The 21,568-nt window shown below is 40.6% G+C and overlaps 2 pseudogenes; one reads left to right on the forward strand and one right to left on the reverse strand.

Annotated features, from left to right (window-relative positions):
• Window positions 1–2,345: 2,345 nt before the first annotated feature.
• LOC102006832 lies at window positions 2,346–7,085 on the reverse strand (annotated as a pseudogene).
• Window positions 7,086–18,199: 11,114 nt separating this feature from the next.
• LOC102007161 overlaps window positions 18,200–21,568 on the forward strand; it is a 6,134-nt pseudogene continuing 2,765 nt past the window's right edge.

Below are 21,568 nucleotides of genomic sequence, written 5' to 3' on the forward strand. Positions count from 1 at the left end.
ACAAAATAATGAAGTACAGCAGAACATAAAGTTACAATACTGTACTATGCTATACAGTCAGTGAAAGTTACAGTACTGTATAAACAAGGTGTGCCATACCAAAAAATATACTGAGGCTCTATAAACAAGATCTCTATATATCTCTCTATATTTGTATATATCAATCATTCAAGCTAACATTCCAATCATGGACTCCTGCCAAATCCTCATCCATGTCACCACTGGAATTATGATCAGGAGATGCAGAAGGCCCAAGTAAGGGAGATGACAAAGTAGGCATGGAAGAATGAGTGTTAGGGGTCCTGGTTACAGCTTTCAGGAAGAATCCCATTAGTATAGTTTATCTTGTCATTTCTTCTTTGTTTCATAAACCTCTTGATAGCATCATAAATCTTACTCATGTGCTGCTCTACTTTGAAGAACCATTCAGCATTTGAATCCAGCTCTAACGTAGCTGTGTTCACTTTTGAGAACACACCCACAAGCCTTTTGCAGTCAACTTCTTTGGTACAGGACTTCAATTCTTTCTTCTTCCTGCTCCTCTTCTAAGTGTTGCTATGTTTCAATTCTATTAAATCTTCCATGCTTCGCTCTCCCTCAGTATGTTCCACTAATTCTTCAATGTCTTGCACTTCACTCTCCAAAGTAAGCGTGTCAGCAAGAGTTGCTTCCTTTATGAGATTGACACGTTCACCTTTGTCAAATGCTTATGAATTATGCACTAAACATTCCAGGCATTTTTTTTCCATATGCTTTGCACACATTCTTCCATCACTCCTTCCCAAGTTGATTCAATGTTCTTAATGCAGTCTAAAGTGTTGTGTGATATTCAGAAATCACTAAGGGTTTATTCATTGTTTTTTATTGGTGCTACAGCTTTGCAAAAGGTTGTGTGCAAGCAGGGGCTATAGTCCCCTGGTCCATGGGCTATAAGGCAGCATCTGTATTTTTAGGCAGGTACATTACCCTTTCAACTGTGTGTAGCTCATCAAGATGCTGGGAATAGCCTGGTGCATTATCAAGCAGGAGGAGAACTTTAAAGGAAATGCCCTTTTCCAGACAGTAATACTTCACTGAGGATATAAAGCAGTTGATGAACCAGTCTTCAGATAAAGCTTGAGTCACTCATGCCTTGTTATTTTCTCAATAGTGAACAGACAGCACATGCTTACTAACCAGCTTCAACGCACATGGGTTCTTGGAGTGATAGAGGAAGAAAGCTCTCAACTCGAACCCTGTACCATTTCCTCCCAACAGTGTGACTCTGTCCCTGAAAGCCTTGAAGCTGGGCACTGCTTTAACTTCACTGTGTTAGCTAGGAACTTTCAGGCATTTTCTTCCAAAAAAGTCTGGTTTCACCCACATTGAAGATTTGTTCTGGGAAGTAGCTGGCTTTCTGATATTATTAAATTGGTCAAGAAATTTTTCTGCTGTTTCTATATCTGAACTTGCCTCCTCACCATTGACACTCTGACTGTACTGGTTGAATCTCCCCACAAAACTGTTGAAACTGAGCTGGGGATATAACTCAGTGGCACAGCGCCCGCCTGGAAAGAATGAGGCCCTGAGTTCAATTCCTGGTACCAAAAACAAAGCAAAACAAAATGTTAAACCATCCATGACTTGGATGTAAAAGTTTCCATCAATTCTTCATCTTTATGTGCCTGCAAAGTCTTTTTCTTCTGACTTTTTGAGATAGGGTCTCACTATGCAGTTCAGGCAGGTCTTGAACTCACTATGTAGCCAAATTCAAGGAGGTGGCATGAGACAGAGGAGGCAATAGAGGGTTTCCAACCCACATTCATGAGCTCCAGGGGTGCTGAAAACTAGGGGGATCAGTCACTCTCATCTGAAAGCCCGGTGCCTTACTAGGTCCCTCAATGTCACTCCAGGGCCAGGCCCAAATGGCCAACACAGACCCTGCAAAATGCCTAAGGCAAATGGCTGTATAGTATTTGCACATTCACACAAAGTAGGTGCATATATACATTGTAATATGTATTTATAACTATTAGATTCATAATGAGGCATCACCAGTAGTAGTTGGCAATTTGTCACTCAAGTTCAAGTTGATTGATTTCACAGTTCCAAAGTGTAAAAGGAAATAAAGAAAAAAACCAAAGGCACGTTGTCTCTGTGGTGTTTTCTTCAATACAGAAATGTCCTAGGAGAGGGTACTGATGAACGGTGCTCCTCGGAGGCAGGGTCACCAGCTGCTAGACTCCGACACCTGCCTCTTGCAGAAGGCTGAGGGTGTAGCCTTGTCTGGCTGCGTGGACAGCTCTTTGTTGAGGATGTGCTGGGTGTGCTGCACAGTGAGGTCAATGGTCAGGAGACTCTCACCCCTAGGGATGTGCAAGGACCCGGCCTCTTTCACTGATGTACCTTAGAACTCTTGGAGATATCTGCATCTGTATCCCAGAAGAGCTTTATCTTAAACAGGTTTTGGACCTCCTGGGAGTAGGCCAGGACCGTTAAAAAAGTACCAGGTCTTCAGAAGAGGCAGTGAACATCTCCTCTTTCCCAGAATGGTAGACAAAATGATAGAAAGGGATGTGGACTCTTTTCCCTTTGGTGAGTTCTTTGAGTGTTTTGAAGATGAGTTCACTGTCAAAGGCACCTGGGTGATCAAAGCTGAACTGGCCCTTCAGGGTCTTGGCCTTGTGCTCTGAAGCAAGGATGTGGAAGAAGCTATCCTGGCTCAGAATGACTACCTGCTTCTGGTGATATGGAGTCCAACCTTGTTCTGCCCCAGGAGCCACATGATCTTAGTAAAATTGGAAGACTTGAGGTTCCAGGTAGATAGGGTTTGTACACAAGGGTCCTCTGGTGCTCTTGTTTTGTCATCTCATGTGTGGACATCAAGACTGAGCCAGCCTGCCCCATGGGCATTTTCTGCACACAGCTCCATGCTGGTCCTAGCAAGAACAGCTTGGTTCTTCCACCACTGTGACACAGCTTGGGGACATACTCCAGACAAGGGAAAGGATCTGTTTCCCCCTGAGATTAGGTACTCACCCAGAAGAGAAAACACATTGAAAGGATCATGTGTATAAATCCATGCAAGCCAAATCAGGTGGCCATAATGTTTCCAGCCAAGCATTTAGGAAGGGCTTTCATAATTCAGACTTTCTTTTCAATACATAGGGACCTTCAAGGGCTAATCATGAAAGAATAAACAATGACGTGGACCTCCATCAGAGTCCCTTCTATCTGAAGCACTGCCCAATAGTCATCAATCAATTAACTGGAACTGACAAAATAATTGGCTGAAATGGTGACAATGGGAGCATGAATTCCATGTTCCTCTACAAAGTCAGGATGGCCCTGGTAAAAAGAAAATGCAACCCAAGTCGCCGTACCTGTGTATGGAGCTAGACATGTCTTCTGAGCTTGGACGAGATGGTTCACATCCTTTATCCCGAGTTTCTTCATCTGAGAGATGGCCAGAGGACACCTACTTAGTCCGGGTGAGGCATCACACATTTTAGGTCTATCATGCACACTCTCCATTCTTAGAGTTAATCTCAGTTCCAAAGATACTAGCCACTGATGGCCATCAACAAAGGTTGGACCTTGGGCTGTTGGTGATTCCGTAGGGTCTGTTTGCTGCTCTTGCTGGGGCTTGACTCGCCTTTCCTCTTGCTGCCCAGAGATCCGATGCCCACTCCCTTCCCTTGTTGGGTTCCTCTGCTACCCACAGCTGCCCCTGGGCAATGCAGAGGTGTAGGACACCGCTTGAAGCCCAGGATCTGCTCGCTTTTCTGGAGCAGCAAAGAGCCCTTCTCTGCCCATAGGGAACAGCAGGGTTTACTACATCAGTTTTCTTTTTTCAATCATTTAGTGAGCAATCCTTTGACGTATGTGCCAGATGAGGTGGTGCATGCCTAAAATCCTCACACTCTGGAGGCTGAGGCAGGAGGATCCCAGTGATATTAAGGCCAGCCTGAACTACATAGCAAGGTTAAAACCCTGTCTCAAAAAAAATAAATAAATAAAAAACAAGTTCAAGAACTGTTGGAGGACAATAAGATGAAAACTTTTGTTTGAAATGATCCTATAAAATCTAGACTTGTCAGTAAATTCACCGTGTTAGTTATTTCACTGAATGAAAAGTAGGGCTTCAAATGACCCCAACATTTTGCTGCAACATAGAAAAGCATTGATGGTATTTTCAAAATGAAGGTCTTCTTGTGAAGTTTGTGTTCCTTGGGCTCAGTACCATCCACCTCTGTGTCTTAGCTGGATGACCACTATAGTGGCCTGTCATTAGCCTCTGCCAATTACTAGCTATGTGACTTTTTCTCACTGAAATTGTTTCTCCATCTCCAAAATGGGAATAATCGTCCTCCAAAAGAGTGAGATACTATACTTAAAAGCACTTTGGAGTAGTAAAGGTTGGCTATTACCTGGAGGAATGTTTCAAAGACTAACAGGTTTTTAAAATTTTCTTTCTTTCTTAATTTTAAATCAAGGGTTAAAACAATCTGTTTAATTCCAAACACTCCTTGAAAAATAAGTCCGGTGCTCCAAGTGAGCTGAGGGGAGTTGGAACTGCTTACTCAGTTTTAAAGCTTGTTCAGTCCACTCTGTCTGGAAAACACCAGTGGGAGGAGACAGAAGGCGTCTTTGCTCCTTTCCGGCTGGTGTTGCCCCCAGAGGAAGTGAAGGCAGACTTGCCAAGTCACCTGCTTTTTTCAGAAGTCAGGAACGAAACTGTTCCTGTCTGGGTGCCAGCTCCCGTGGCCGCAGGGCTTCATGCTGGGCATGTCCCTCTGTTGAATCTGGCCGCACTTCAGAGCCTCACAAGAAACCACAAAATGAAAAGCTTGTTTGACAACCATCTTGATTTCTACCAAAAGCCTTTCCTTATATCAGCATTTTAAGCACCAATAAGTTTTGGTATCTTACCTCCAACACCTACCAGCAGAGTAAAAAAATTAGTTTATGCCATCTCATTGTTTTGCCAGTAAATTCATCGTAACTCACACACCAAGTCAACTTTTGGAATTTAAAGTTGGGTCTGTATAGCACATAGAGTATTTTTTCACTTAGGAAAATGTGTGCCACTATCTTTTAATCATTTCTGGAAGAGTGGGAAATAATTACAGTACTTTAGAGATTGGGAACTGACAACAATTATGATCTGCTTAAGACTTCACAATGACTGAAAGTAGACTGGGACCAAGAAGAAACAGTACTGTATTTTGCCAAACCCCTACCAAAGTTCCTTGCCCGCAGGGACTAGGAAGGTTAACGAAACCTCAGAAAAGACTCACGGCTGAAATCAGTGGGAGAAGACGTGTGACGGGAAAGTCGGCCAGGACCCCTTCCCTAGCTCACCCAGCCTAGTGACCCCTACAACTTAGCACTTTCAAGGCACAGTGACACCCCAGAGGGCCAGTCCAACAAGGGGGGCTACTGCTGTCCTCACTCACTGCAGAGAAGCCACCTAACATAAGGACTGCAATGTCACCGGTCCTTGTCTTAGCTCTGCCACACTTTCTAGCTGTGCACTCCCGGGAAAAGTCACCTCATCACAGTCAGTGTTTCTGTAAAATGGAAATAACATTTTTTTTGTTAGTTCATGAGAAAATGACCTTAAAACCTAAGACAGTGTTCTCCTATAGTGCTCCTGAGCAGTGTGGAAGATGGGAGAAACCTGCGTTGCATGGCAGATATGATTTGAACTTGTGAAGTTTGTGTTCCTTGTGCTCAGTACCGTCCACCTCTGTGTCTTAGTTGGATGACCACTGTAGTGGCCTATCATTATATAGGATGTAAGATAACTTTCCTGAGGCAAATAAAACAAGACCAGGAATGCCTTGAACTGGATTTCAAAGCACTGTTGTATTTAATATTTTTCTTTCATTTTGTAAATGTGGACTTTGGTCCAGCATCTTCTTAGCAGTTTGAAGGTGGGTGGTCTCCCCAAACTCTCAGCCCTCGGCATAAGTAAGACATGAAGGACACTGCACACAAGTGAGTGGCTGTCTGCCAGCAGGGGAGACAGTGAGGACAATTATGTCCAGCAAGGTATGTCTTCATTTCTTCAGTTGGCATTCCTGTAAGTCTTTGTTCCATGTACCAGTCACATATGAACACAGTCACTGATAAATACAACTGAAGGTGTGGCGAGAAACTATTTTGTTGGAGAAATATTTTTCATGAATTTGTTTTTCTTTTTTGTCTTTTTGAGACAGGGTGTCCCTATGCGGTCCAGGCTGGCCTTGAGCTCCCCTTGTAGCCCAGGCTGGTCTTGAACTCACAACGATCCTCCTGCTTCAGGCTCCCAAGTGCTGGGATTACAGGCATGCACCGCCACTCCCTGTCTGAATTTTTTTTTCTTAAAATGAATTCAAGAAAAAACAGCTTGTGGCTTAACTGGGGATGAGAGGGAGGGGAAAATCAAATAAATAAACAGAGTATATCATTTTCCCATATAGTGATGTCTGAACCTTACATTCAAGGAATTGTTAGAAATGTGTGGGAGTTCTTTCTGAGTGTGCATTTATGGTTCAATAGTTCAGAAATTAAATGCTTCCCTTTGGAGTAGACTATAGAGGTTTATTGCTCAGCCTCCTGATAAATTATAACCTTTCAGAATTATGAAAGGTAGCTTGAGTCTGCCCCAGTCTAGAAAGCGGTAGTGTTACCATGCTCACTCAGGCTTTCCTGGACGTTCCAAAAGCAGTCAGAGAATATCTGTCTACAAGGAGTATAACTGTTAGCAGAAGACTTGTCTTCTGGGGTCTCAGAAAAGTGTGGGTGTAGGGTCCCCCATCCCACATTTATTATGTTTCCAAAAGCCCCGGCAAGATGCCTGGATATGGAGAGAAACTATATAGTATAGTAAGTGAGTAAAGCCACATTTCATCATAACCCACTTTGCTTCATTTGAATCAGACTCCTTGCTATTGTGACCTAAGAAAGGAAGTGGGGCCTAGATTTATCAATAAAAAGACATAGGGTCTACCCTTTACTGATCCCATGTTTATGAGCAGCCCAGCGGGGAGTTTGCTAGGACACCTGCAGGGGCATACGGCACCCTCGAGAGGGTTACAGGGTGGAGAAAAAGCTGCCATTGGAAAGTCTTCCAAGAGAGAGAATCGAGTGCCAAAAGGAATATTTTGATAAACTGCCTGAAGTGTGTGGAGGGGTAAGATTTTAAAAGGGAATGCTCAAGGAACAAGATGCTGTTGCTAACCTGCCTTCTAAGGAGAAAGGGACTTCCCAAGCCAAGTTTGTTTGGCTGAGAGGAGTACTCATGTCTAGCCAGAGCAGAATCGTCGCGTTAGAGAGTGTCCCCTGCCCTCAGCAGTTTTCCTGCTCTGCCTTCCTGCCTTCCCTTTGCAAGCACTGTCTCACCTCCCATCTACTTATAGCCAAAAGTACACTGACCATCAGGGCTGCGGCTGTGCCTGCCTTCATCAGAGCAGACTCCTGGCTTAGGCAGATTACAAGGGAGAGACCTTCCTGTCTCAAGGAGGTGGAGGAGAGGTTCCTGCGATGCAGACTTCGTCTTCCCAGTGTCTACTGTCACCTTCCTAAAGCTGCAAATCGCAGCTCAGAGTTACTGCTCCGAGTTACCGAAGGGTGATTGGCAGTTAGGACTGTAATCACTATGCAGTCCTATGGTACACATAGGAGACTCACTTTCCAGCCAGCCGCAGTGCGTGAGGAGGGCTGGACAGATTTGTCCTTATATGCCTTTATGGCTTTTTGCTTTCCTCCGTCCTCTGGGGAAGAATCGACCCCTAGCGTTCTCCTGCCTTGCAGTGCACAGGGAAGACTAAGAACGGGCGTGCCAGGGGAACTGGTTCTGTTTGCCAGTAATAATGTTTACGCAATCCTCATGTCCGTTTGGCCTCAGTGGAAACTTGGGCAACACATTCTACGGTGCTCCAATGGCTTCTTACCTAACTGGCTTTTCGGACTCCTTGACCAAGTGCCCCGTGCTGCCCTGGGGCCTCTACAGGCCTCCTGCCCAGGAGGACCAAGGCTGTGAACACCGAAGTGTGCTTTCAGGCCTCAGCACCGAACACAGGACAACAGGACAACAGGTGTTTGTCTGATTAGGCCTGGATATGATTTTAAAGCCAAATTTAAATAATTTTAGAGGAAAAAAATTTTTCACTTCCAAAATGCTTTTTCTTTCAAACCTTTAAATTAGGAAGGGGCATGCTATTGAAAAGAAAATGAAAAATATAATCTTACTTTTGAAAAAAATTAATATTCAATTCTAATGTCAGTTGGAGCCTCCTTGTTGTTTGAGAAAATACTTAAAGATTTGAATTTTTTTCAGACTGAGTAAAACAACTGCTAATTAAATGCGTGTCTTTCTGAAAGCTAAGACAGCCTTACAACAATATTGTATGGTTTCAGATCAACTTCTATCTGGAGAATTGTTTAGTTTAGATGCACTTTATTTATTTTACTTTATTTTTTGGTGGAACTGGGGTTTGAATGTAGGCTTTTCATGTTGAGCTATAGCCCTAGCCTTTTCAGTTTTTTAGTTTGGGATAGGATCTGGCTGAATCTCTAGGTTGCCCTGGTGAGATTAAACCTGTGATCCTTTTACCTCGGCCTTCCATTGTATCACAATCAAGTATGGCAAGCAATCCCACACTTGGGTAGAGCACCACATTTTAAAAACAACTTTGAAAATTTGAGACATAGAGAAGAATGATAAGGGAATAGGAAACCAAGTAATATGAAGAAAGTTCAGATGTTAATTATCTTCTACCTGGAAAAAATAAATACTTGAAGGGAGACACTGTATTAGCCATTTTGTAATATTTGGAAGATGCTAGATTTATTTTGTTCCAATCAGAAAAGCATAAATCTACCTAATAATTAGGAAGTTATGGAGAAATGGCTTTGACTCAGTATAAGAAAGACCATTCTAGAAATTGATATCTTCTAGAAATGAAGTGCAGTGTCTAATGAAGGATGAGTTTCTTTCCCCTAAATATGTTTTGAGTGACTAAGTTTTAAGCACTGTTTCAAGTACTGAGTCATAGTTGTGAATAAACTCAAGAGAAGGACCGATAGTCAAAATGCTTGGGATCTACTTAACTAAGGGTTCTATTTTTTTTTTTTTTTTTTTTGCTTTTTTCTCCGGTACCGGGAACTGAACTCACGACCTTGCACTTGCCAGGCAGGCGCTTTGCCGCTGAGCTAAATCCCCAGCCCCTTAAGGGTTCTATATTAATGAATTCAATCAACTGTAGATCAAAAACATCTTTTAAAAATTGTTTTTGTGCTGAACACGTACATGGTTTTTCTCTCTTTATTATTGCCTAAGTGATTTAGTATACCAATTATTTACATAGCATTTACATTTTATTAGATACTATAAGAAATCTTGAGATGATGTAAAGTATGCAGAAGGACAGGTGTAGGATATATGAAACTATGACGATTACATACATTATTTTATATAAGGTACATGAGAGTCTGAGGGTTTAGTATCTGTGAGGAGTCCTAAAATAGATCCCCTATAGACACTAAGGCACAAATGTATATTTAATATGTTCATTCAACAAATATTAATTGGTCTTCTATGTGCCAGGCACTATTCAAAGCATTTGGGATACATCAGCAAAATTGAAAACTTTTGCTGATATACATGAAAAATTCCACTGTGCTTTGTGGGCTTTAAAAAAAGCAAATTCTTTAATTTCTCACAAAAGTAACAAGCTTTCTTTATTAACCTACTTCCAAGATTATCCACTCTTAATGCCTCTAGAGAGCTCACAATTATCTCTCCATCCTCCAACTCACTCTGCACAGTCGTCTGAGTGAAAGTATTAAAGTCCAGATCTGATTCAATCACTCCCCAGGTTAAATCCTTACCACAGCTTCTCACGCCCAAGGACAGCATTTACTCTCTCTCCAGTACACCTGTAAAGTGACCCGCTCTTTAACTCCGGTCTCTTCAGTGTTGGTCTGCACACCCTAGTGCTACTTGCTCCTGTTGCACTGAACTTCTAACTGCCCCAGACGACCTGGTCTCTTTCTCACAGCCAAAGCTGAGCTGTAATTGCTGTCCTCTGCCTGGCATATGTATATGCACTCTCCTTTTTTCGCTGTGCTTATCTATTCTCTGTGTTACTGATTATACATCATTCTCTCAGGATACCTTTTCTGAGTCCCATCGATGAGCTAAGTGCACTGTGTTGAGCTTTCCTGGCTGCCCACAGCAGACACATCCTTGCCTTTATCACAGATTGCTGCTGTTGCGTGTTTGCTTGTCTGTGCCCCACAGTGGATTGCAAAAGTTGTATCACAGGGTAATTTTTGCCCTATTCGCTGCTCTATCTTGGGACATAGCACAGTGCTACATGAAAGAATATACGAACTGAGTGGATATTTGGCTACTCAATACTACAGTAGCAAATAGGAAAGATTATGGGCAAGGAAATGATTTGTACTTACTAGGATTAATTTCATGTAATTACTAGGATTTAAATGATAAAATTCATTTCTTCTGCTTTTTGGAAGAAGAAAATTTTCTTTTAAACTTTGAACCCACCTCTTGGAAATATCTTAACTTTGATTCTCAAACACTGAGTACCTTTTAAAAAATACTAGAGAACACAGTGATTGTTAGGAAGTGAATCGTGTCCTCGAAGCCCTCAGACATTGAAACCCTATCTTCCGTAACTCAGAATGTGACTGTATTTGGAGGTGGGGCTCCAGAGAGGTGAGTAAGCTTCTGTGGGACCACAGGGGTAGGTCCTCATTCACTGCCACAGGTATCCATTAAAGAGATGGAGAGACACCAGGAGTGTGTTTATCCAGATGAAAGACCATGCAAGGAGCCAGACGGAAGTTGCCACCAGCAAAGGGGAGAGTTCTCTGGAAAGCAAACTTTGATGTTGGACTTACATCCTACAGAGCTGTGAGAAAATACACTTTTGTTTTTTAAGACACCTCATCTGTGATATTTTGTTGTGGCACCTTACTCAGCAAGCTAATGCAGTGACTTTTAGGTTTTTGTTGGAGGAATCTTCTGTAACTTGTGATTGTCCAAACTGAGTGTGGTATGAGAGAATCACTGCATTCTTGTCATGAGCTATTTCCCTGATAAAAATATTTGCAGTGTTAGTTTCAAGGAAGTATGGAAAAACACACCCTGAGACAGATGAAATATGTAGATGAGAATGTATAGAGCCTTCCCTAGAAATGACTGTCAGAATTCATTATTTACTATGTTCATGCTAACATGGGCCCCAGAACCTAGTATCTTCTCAAAGTTTCTCAAGGTTTCACATTCCCTAAATCCCTCAGGCTTAAAACCTGACAATGATTTGACTCATCTTTTTTTGTCTTTACCACCTACGTATCTAGCCGATAGCAAGTTCTTATTGATTCTTATTTCAAAATGACTGTCTCATAATACATTCTATTGTAATCCTTTGCACAGTCTGCAGGAAGCCCAAAGTTCTCATAAATTTACAGATAAGATATTGTGAGATCTTCCCACCAAATCCCTCCTGCTCTTATCTTTCACTACCATTCTGCAACAACCAAGCAGCTAGCATTCACAAATGCATCTTTTAGAAGCCTTGCTAAGGAGCTTTGGGCTGTCCTCCCTGTCTAGAAGCTAAAAACATAAACTCTTTCACCTGGAATCAAAACATATTCTAATCTAAGGATGATAATCTAATCTTCTCTTCTCAGTGGGTGAGCAGTATCTGCAAAGAAAATGGATCTCTCCTATGGCAATGTATTTACCCAGCTTTCTGCCCCAGGACTCCACACTAACGCACCCAGATGCTGCTGGCCAGTTTCCTCACTTCCTGGTGCTCCATCCTAACTTTGTCCTATTTCTTTATGCTCTTCCCTCTTTTTGTAATGTTGCCTACCTTTCCTGCAATAAATTCTGTGACCTTGATAAAGACCAATCTGACCTCCACTACCCCAGGCAGGTTTTTGATCAATGCATTCTTGTCTTTCTCAGATCAACTTCCATGGCTTATATAATCTGAACAGCTTGCTTTTCTATCTTCACAGTAAATAGTGCTATTATGTGTATGTGTGTCACTCTAAGATAGAGGCATCTCTCTTTGTTTTTATTTCCTTAAGCCATAATGATTTTTGCGGACTATTGAATTTTAGGCATACCTTTAAGGATCATAACTATAATTAAAATATAACTGCATTTGGATAGAAACTTAAGGTCTCACCATTCCAGCACAAAATATATAGTCACTGTACTACAAATTTTTGTTTTGTTCTAAGTATTTGTTAAGTTAAATATACTTTACTTAAATCTCCCCTACACTGTGTCAGAAGGCCCAGGCTTTAAATACATTTCAAATCCAAGCACAATGCTTCACAGTGTACCCGAAACTCTTTCTCCTTTAAGACTTTTCATAGCATGAGTTTTTACTGTCTGAAATTTACTAGCCAATCATGATCAATAACTGAGAAAGTAGGAAGCCTCTCTTAATGGAGTTCAGTACATACAGACTGTAAAACATATAACAATAGCAGGAAAGACTAATCAAATATCAAAGAATGTGCATCAGAGGTGGAGTAACAGTGACTTTAGCAATGAGTTTACTATTGCCTGGTGGTACTAAGTTATAGCTTCACATTAGGATCACCTAAAGTGTTTTTTAAACTTCACTTAAACAAGACTCTGTCTGGATGGGATGTGTGGGGATGAGATTTAGGCTTAGTATTTATGCTGTCCAGGTGATCTCAAAGAGAAGCACTTTTATTTATTTATTTGGGGGGGTACCAGAAATCAAACTCAGGACCTCACCCTTGCTAGGCAGGTGCTGCTCCACTGAGCTACATCCCTGGTCCCTAGAGAGCCACTTTTAAAGTGCACAAGTGGAATGGCTAAGCAGCAGCAGTCTGGTGACAGTGTCCAGAAGGGACCTTTAATGTTATAGCAGAGCGTATCTTGGTTGTCTGTATTTTTGCTCTGTGTGGGATCCATTTTCAACCTGGACACTATTTACCCACTGAAAGAGAAGATTATTCCTCCTCACAATTAAGTAAGAGTTGTCAGGCCACTCAAATAAAAAAAAAAATAGCCTCTTCTGGGGCATTTAATGGCAGACTCTAAAGCACTTTACAGAAAGGAATCACATTCCTAATATTGATTGAGACTAAATGAACTAAGCAAGTACATGTCTAGAACTTACTGATTTTCTACAAATGGTTAACGGTACTTATGTTTGATGCCTTCTCTCCATCTCTAGACTAAGTGAGCTCCCTCTGTCATTTCCATGTGTACATTTTAATCATTGCACTTTGAGTTTCGAAGGATTTTTGTGATTATTTTTTATTCCTTTTACTCCTGTGCTATACAGCAAGCTCAAGGAATGCAAAGTCTGTTCTTTCACTCACTGTATCCTCAACCAAACTTGCTTGCAGTAGGGATTCAAACATTATTGTTAAGTGACTGATATATGAGGAAAGAGGAAAGCTATGAACTGCTGCACTTTGCAAGTCTCCTAGAAAATATTTTACATCTATAATACCCACACATAAAAGTCTGCTCCATGAAGTGTCTAGAAACCAAGTACCAACAAAGGAACCCTTAAAATATTTGCAAAGTCAGTGCAATCCCATCAGATACTGAGTCTGCACTTTTTGAGACATTTTTTCTGATGTATCTTTTCACTTGGAGATCTTGTGTCAAGATGAGAACAAGATTTTCTTTTTTTCTGGCTTACCACTGAATTCCCAGTACCTTCCACAGAGTAGGATTTGGGGGAAATACTCAATATATACTTATTTAATAAATACTAAATGGAATTAATGAGTGTAGAAATGAATGAAGTAGGATCTCAAAAATGGTAGTACAGAATACCAGAAAGAGAAACCACAGGTTTGAGATAAACTAAGAAGAAAACCTAGACTGCCCAAGAATAGGGGAAAAACTGCAACTTAATTACATAGCTACAAAACAGTATAACAATTATAGGTTATTTCAAAACACTTTTGAAACAAATCCATCTTTTTCTGTGCTTCTGGTAACATTAGAGATACAAGATTTCTGTGAGCAGAAATGTTTGAAAATGAAGTTAGGATTGTAGGTTATAAAATTCTTAGTGTTCTTTGTTTAAATCTTAAAGTCTAATTTCATTTATTTTTTTAAACCCCAGGCTATGTTTCATGGCTACTCCATCAAAAGAGTACAGATTCAGCATGCTGTAAAGTAACAGGAGGACATGAAGTTGGGGCCTGGGCCATGGGTTTGAAGTCTACGGCCTTATCACTCAGTATCATATTCTACCTCTTCATATTCTTTTTTTTTTTGGTTTTTCTCCGGTACCGGGAACTGAACTCACGACCTTGCGCTTGCCAGGCAGGCACTTTTGCGGCTGAGCTAAATCCCCAGCTCCTCCTCTTCATATTCTTTATTCCTGTGTTAAATTAGTGTTCTTTGGTATAACAATGAAGAAAACTCATTGTCTGGTAAACTGTCCAATTCTGTTCTAATGAATTGCATGTTTCTGAGTAGCTGCTGCTTCTCTTCTGTGGTGCCAGTTTAAAGAGCACAGGACCTTGGGGACTAACCCTGCAAACTTCTGGTATTTCAGTGAGTATCAAAGGCAAAGCCTGTGCTCTTAAGATTCTTTCACAAGCTTCTACAGGCCCAGTCAAATGGAGACCCAGCTCTTTAGCCTGCCCATCAAGGCCTTCTTCCGAAGTATTTGGTTGTCTTTCTAACTTCTTCTTCTGTATCAGCCAGAGTTGTCCAGAAAACTAGAATCAACAGTTGTGTGTGTGCAGAGGAGAGGGAGAAATGAGTTGCTCACACAATTGTAAAGATGCAAGTAAAAAATCAGGGTTACAAGCTGGGCATGGTGGCACACGCCTGTAATCACAGCACTCGGTGGAGGGGTAAGGCAAGAGCATCACCATGAGTTTGAGACCAGCCTGGGCTATGAAGTGAGCTGAAGGCCAGCCTGAACTGCATAGCTAAACTCTGTCTCAAAATGATTTAAAAAGATCAGAGTTGGACCAGCACACTGAAGACTCAAGCGAGACCTGCAGTCTAAGTCCCAAAGGCAGTCTGCTGACAGAATTCCTTTTGGTTTGAGGAAGGTCAGAATTTGTTGTTTTAAGATGTTTAACTGATTGGAAAAGGTTCACCCCATTGTGGAGAGTAATCCAATTTACTCAAGTCCATCAATTTAAATATTGGCCTTATTAAAAAATTTCCACCATTATCTCTAAAATGTATGCAGTATGTTTGGAGAGTAGTGACTTTGTAGACATCATAATATAATAAATAGAAAGACTGTCAATCCTGGATTCACTTAAGAATGGTTTTGTGAACTTTTAAAAAAGTCCTTAAGATTGTGATTTTAAAAAGTCCTTTCAGAGGTTGTGATTTAATTACCAGGGTTGGACCTTGGGCATTGGTATTCTTTAGAAGTTCTGCAGGTAATTCTGGTGTATTTCCACCGGGGCGGAGAACCACAGCTACAGGGGAAAGAAATGATAGGGAAGCATCCTTATCCCTTTTTGTATGATAGAGTATTTCAGGTGCCCAGTGTAATGCCAACCATGTAGGTGGTCAAGAATAAAGTACTGGGGGCCAGGGATATAGCTCAGTAGTGCAGCATTTGGCCCTGAGTTCAATTTCTGGTACCTGCTCCCACTCCCCTTTCTTTGAGTTCAATTTCTGGTACTGCCTGAAAGAATTAAGTATTTGTTTGAATAGATCAAGTATTTCACCATTTTCTAACTGCATTCATTTGTGAAAGTTCTTTTACTTCTCTAAATCTTTGTTACTGTATTTACAAAAGGGGATGACAATACATCCATCATTAAGGGTAGAGATAATATGATTAATTTGGCACATAGTAGAGACTCATCAAAAGTGAACATATTCTCCTTTATAAGTTTGTGTTCTGATTCTATTTCTGACACTCATAGGAATACTATTAGTACAAAAACTCAAATTACATGTGAAATGTGTATGAAGTGAACGAATGAGTTATGGGAAATTAATAATAGATACAGTGGGTGATTTAAACTGGTATTAAAACATAATAATGTTTGGTTTTAATTGTTGACTTTTGGGAACCCATTGCCAGAGATAAGACAGTAAATGGTAATTGCAGGACATGTTGCAATTCTTATTAAAATATTTCTGCCAGTGCCTGCAAAATGAAAAAGAGCAGTTATAATTTATGGACAATCTCTCTTATTAAAATGAGCGCATAGTAATTAACAAACTGGAATGTGATCAAATGAACTACTTAGCCTCAAATGTTACTTGCAATGACTTGTTGGCTTTTCATTAATCCTCAGAGACCTTCAAGGTCATCATGTTGTGCTAGGACTAAGAGGGGAAGGAGAGACAAACCCACTTTTAATTGTCCCTTTCTTTGTGTATGACATGTATGCGAACCTCACATTTGTCTATGGTGTGTGTGTGTGCATGCACACACACATACACACTCAGGCTTTGGAAACATGCTCTTTGACATTCGTGTCATTAAAGTGAACCTGGTCCATTCATCATGACTCTGTTACCCGGTGAAGGACTGTATACTTCTATTTCTAAATTTTTACTAGCTGTTCAACATCTGCTTTTCTTCTCTCTTGCTGTGAAGAGTGGGAAACTATTTTTCCTCATTATTTAGAAGATGAACATAAGGAAATTAAGAATTTTTTCAGAGACTCTTATAAATTTGTTTGAATCAACAATACTAGCCTGAGGGAGGCTGCACTCTGAGGGTCTGGCTTCCAAAGGAAAGCTGAGTTTGTGCCTCCAGGAGGGTGAAGGTCCCTGTCGGGCTGATTTAATAGAACAGCTAAGAAGTGGAAACGTAAATCTCAAGTAACAACATACATAAGGTTAACAAGTGACATTTTCTCACAGAAATCTGCTTGGATGGAAAATGATGTATGAAAATCTCTGTGTAGAGTGGTTAATGCGCACAAATCTTTGCCTTACTGTGGAAACTGTGGTGAAGTTAATCGAGAACTCTCCTGCTTGTTTCTAGATTATTCTAACAATTTATTTAGTTCACTACTCTAAAAGTTTTCTAGTTCACTGAAAAATGTCTTTTTCATACTCTTACTCTATGTCCAAGGTCTTTTCATTTTGAACACCTCATATGTAACTTTTTAAAGCCGTATATGTTAAAATCAGAAACATCTGATTTTAGACATTTTCCATGTCTGAGAAAGATAACATAAGGCATCTACCTTATTTTATGGGGCACCATCTTGTTATCAGAGAGTACACGAGGTGATGAAAAAGTACAGGGACTGTTTAATTGTTTTTAAAAAAACTACAGTGAGACACACTGCCGTTACTTCCTCTCAAAATACTCCCATTCACCTCAACACACTATCCCATCATTCTTCCCAGTTTCTGAAGCAGTTCTAGAGGTCCCCTTTTGTGAGTGTCTTCAGTTTAGCTGTCATGGCTGCCTAAGCACCCTGAGAGTATCCCAAAAGTTTACCTTTTACTGTCATTTTGATTTTGGGGAAGAGCCAGAGATTGCAGAGTGAAAGGCCAGGTGTCAGATTCAGTGGATAAGGTGGATGAGGACAAAATAAAATGTTCTTATTTGACAGAAATTGCCATGGTGTCTCGGCCACCTGTGGTATTGTTGCAGAAAACACAACAAACGTGGGAAGAAACTGCACCAAGGAAATTAAGAGACAGTTTATAACACCAGTGGGCTTCTGACTAGGATCTTTCCCCAACATTCAGAAGCCCCGTCCTTGAGGTTTCGGGCAGGGAACTACATAAGCAGATTTGGTGTATATGATTGGAGGGTTGGGTGACATCATGGGTGGCTGAAGGAGTTTGAGCATCTCAAGTTACATTGCAAGGCTATCAGTTATACAAAGCAGGAGTTATACAAAGGAAGAAGTGTTCCATTATATTTGAAGTCACATTGCAAGCCCATCAGTTACAAAGGCAATAAAGACAGGGTTAACATGAAGGGAGAGGTGTTCTGCTATCAGGCCTGCTGAACATTGTCCACTTTATCTTGGTGGGCATCCTGGGCAGGTTTATATTTAAAATTTTAATTTTTCCCTTTCAGCATCAGTGGTGTGGGCACGCATGGGGTTGGGGCAGCTCTCATGGGGCACAGGCAGGAAGGGGCGCCACCTCTTCTCTCTCTGGACATTGGAAACATGAGCGACCTCAGCTGGAGATCATGGACACTGGCTCTTCTGCTGGCTGGAGGCTCCCATGTCTGCTGCTGAGGAGAATGAGGCTGGCATCCAGTTCATTAGTGAAGGACCATTAAGACCTGTTCTTGAATACACTGATCTGATCAGCAATGATGATGAGAAGCCTAGCACCACTCATACTGAGAACTCAACAGTGAATCCATCAGGACCTGGGCTTTTCTTTTTTGGAGAATTTTAAACTTAAAGACTATATTGGCTATCAGAAGGATAAAATCGCTTTAACTCTAGCTCATCTACTCCACCATGTTGAAGTAGAGAAACAGCAAAAAGAAGAGAAGGAGTATTTGGGGGAAAAACTAGATTTTCAGCACACTCATGGATTACAAGAATTGTAATTTATTCAAGGACATTTGGATACAGCAGCAGCAACACTGTGTGTAAACCAGTGGCTAAAAATGCCAGGACTCCAGACAGGCACGATTAATTCTAGAACAAGAAGTTCATTTCGAAGAGGTGGTCAGATATAGAAGTCTGGGAAGCCAGTTTCATGTCCTATCATGCACTGTAACAGGGATTTCAACAATGGACACATTCTCTTAGGACATTCGAAAAAATTTTCTCACTCTCCATGTGATCCAACAATTACATTACATGGAACTTTCACCAGTTCTTTTGCTTGTGTAAGATGTTATGGATAATTTGTTACTCAACAGCGATATCAGGAGCACCTGTGTGCTAAGGAAGGTGCAGATGATGGACATAACAACAATCTTCTTCCTTGGATTATCTACTGTTTTTCATGTCCACATTACTTCCTTCTTTGTGGCAGCAAGAATGACTGTTTGAAGAATATGTCTGGAAAGAATAATTTCTGTCATATTTTGAAACTAGGTGATGACAAAAGATTGACACATCCAATAGCATTTCTACCTCTTGCAAAGAAACTTTTGAAACTTTTGATCTTACTGTGTACAGATGTTCCCTTTCAAGTGAAGTGTGTCACCTGCCACCAGACATTGCATTCCCACATGGAGCTCACTTTCCATTCCATTGCCAAAATGCTGGACCTGTAGTGATAGCTGAAAAAAGCATAACCCGAGTTGCAGGAAAATCCCTATTGAGAGGTTATTGTCCAAAATGCAACCAAGTCTTTGTAGATGAAACCAGCAACTGAACTCACAACAGAATTCAGGAAACAAAATCTGGGTCATTAACGCAGTGGAAGAAGCAGTCTTACTTTATTCCCAAAGCAGTGAAGGGAATAAATATCCTGACTTGAATTTACTGTTAAATCAACCAAAAATTTCATCATTTGAAAGAGCTGTGTCTGTTAAAGAATCTAGCTCTCAGGATTGCAGCATAATTCCAAAGAAGAAGATGGATTTAAAAGATAGAAGCCATGAAGAGATGCTTTTTGTCCAGAAGCAAAATTCAGTAGTTAAAACTTGGTTTTGTGAATGCAATCAGCCATTCCCAAGTGAAAATGCAGTAGAGAAGCATGTTTTCTTGGCAAACACAATGTGTTACAAGTGTGTAGTTTGTGGAAAGGTATGCAAGATTCAGGGGTTATCCGTTTACACATAAGCCAGATTCATGGAGGTGCACATTTAAATAACTTTATTTTTTTGGCATTGGACATGCAAAAAGGAGTTAAGAAGGAAAGATACTATTATGGCACATATGACTTAATTTCATAATGGGTACAGATACTTTCATGAGGTGGATAAGATAGAAAATGAAATTTTGACATCATCTTCTATGGTGAGTAATTTAACTGCTAACAAACCTCCTTCAGCTGTTACGTTGATCATTTTCTGACAAGCAGGTCCCCCAGAGGGCACAAAGGGCAAGGCCAAATTTGTGAAGATATGTTTGATTCCCAGGAAAGTGCAAAACAGCATTGCAAGTCTTTGGCAAATCACTAGTTTCATAGATACAGCTGTGCTCACTTCAGAAAGACTTTCATAACATAGAAACAGGACACCAACATTGCCAAGATGAACATGACAGTGAGATAAAGGTTGAATTCTTTTGTGGGCTTTGTGATCTTATCTTTCACGTGGAAGAAGTACTTCTAAATCATTATAAGGAACACCACAACAGAGATTACATGTTTGTGCCAGAAAGAACTGAAACTTCCACTAAAACAGAAGATTTTTCAGTTGTAGAGGCCAGTAACCTGTTAACCTGTGGTTGCCATGAGAGTTACATCTGTGAAGTCAGCAGAAACGACGATTGCATAAACGTCTCCAAGTCATTTTGGATAAAGGTAGGCTATGGTTTTGCTGCAGTTCTTGTTCAGCAACGACACAAAATTTAGTTGACATGAACACTCATGTCCATCAGATGCATGGAGAAGAGAAGGATGAAGAGAAGCAGCAGTATGTAATCAAGTGCAGCATTTCACGACCCTGAGAGTGCTCAGCAGCACTTTCACAGGAAACACACCTTCTTACAGAAAACTGGCCTGGCTCTTTTTGGGCCTGAAAACAGGAACACATACAGTTTCACTGCCAGTGCCTCACATACAGAGGAATAACTGAAACAAGCAGTGAACTGTCCAAGAAATTCAGCTATGGAGAAAGGAACCAAAGATGACCTAAGCTATCAGAATATAGAGGAAGAAGTTGTTGAGTTTCTAGATTTGGATTACCTGTGAACCATATAGTCTTTGTAGATTTTGATAATTGGTGCAACTTTTTTGGTCATCTACCAGGACATCTTAACCAAGGAATTTTTTTTTTTCATGTTAAAAATAAAAGGAGGAAAGCATTAACAGACAGACAACCTTTTACAAAATAGCAAAAGAACAGTACAGACAATACAGAGTTACAAAGTGGTAGGAAATTAACAATGCTTGTTGTATTACATATTGATATCTTCAAAGTAGTTTCTCATGAAAACAGATAGAGACATGCAATATTGATCAATCAAGGGCTCATTGACAGTTTCTTTCAGCAAAGAAATAGAAGACAGTAGAACAACTATGTTAACTATTCTGTATATACATACATACAAAATTTCACCTTCTTTCCCTTCTCTCTTCCCATATCCCAGTTGCCCTTTATCCTTGAGTGTTTTCCTATTATTCACAATGCCTATTGTACCTCCTAGTTTAAATTAACTCTTTCAGGTTTTACATTAGTGGGACAATGTGGTACTTGCATATGCAGGTCTGATTTATTTCACTTGTGAGTATGGTCTCTACTTGTGACCATTTACCTATAAAGCCCTCGAGTTTATCTTTCTTTATAGCTGAGTAATAGTCCATTATATAAAAGTACCACAATTTTCTTATCCAATCCTCCGTGGATGGATATTTGGGTTGCTTCCACAATGTAGCAATTACAAATTGTGCTGCTATGAACATAGGTGCACATTTATCACTGTGATATGATGTTTTTAGATCTGGGAAAATACCCAGAAG

This window comes from Chinchilla lanigera, unplaced genomic scaffold, assembly GCF_000276665.1.
Source record: "Chinchilla lanigera isolate Chin_1 unplaced genomic scaffold, ChiLan1.0 scaffold00043, whole genome shotgun sequence".
NCBI classification, from domain to species: Eukaryota; Metazoa; Chordata; class Mammalia; order Rodentia; family Chinchillidae; genus Chinchilla; species Chinchilla lanigera.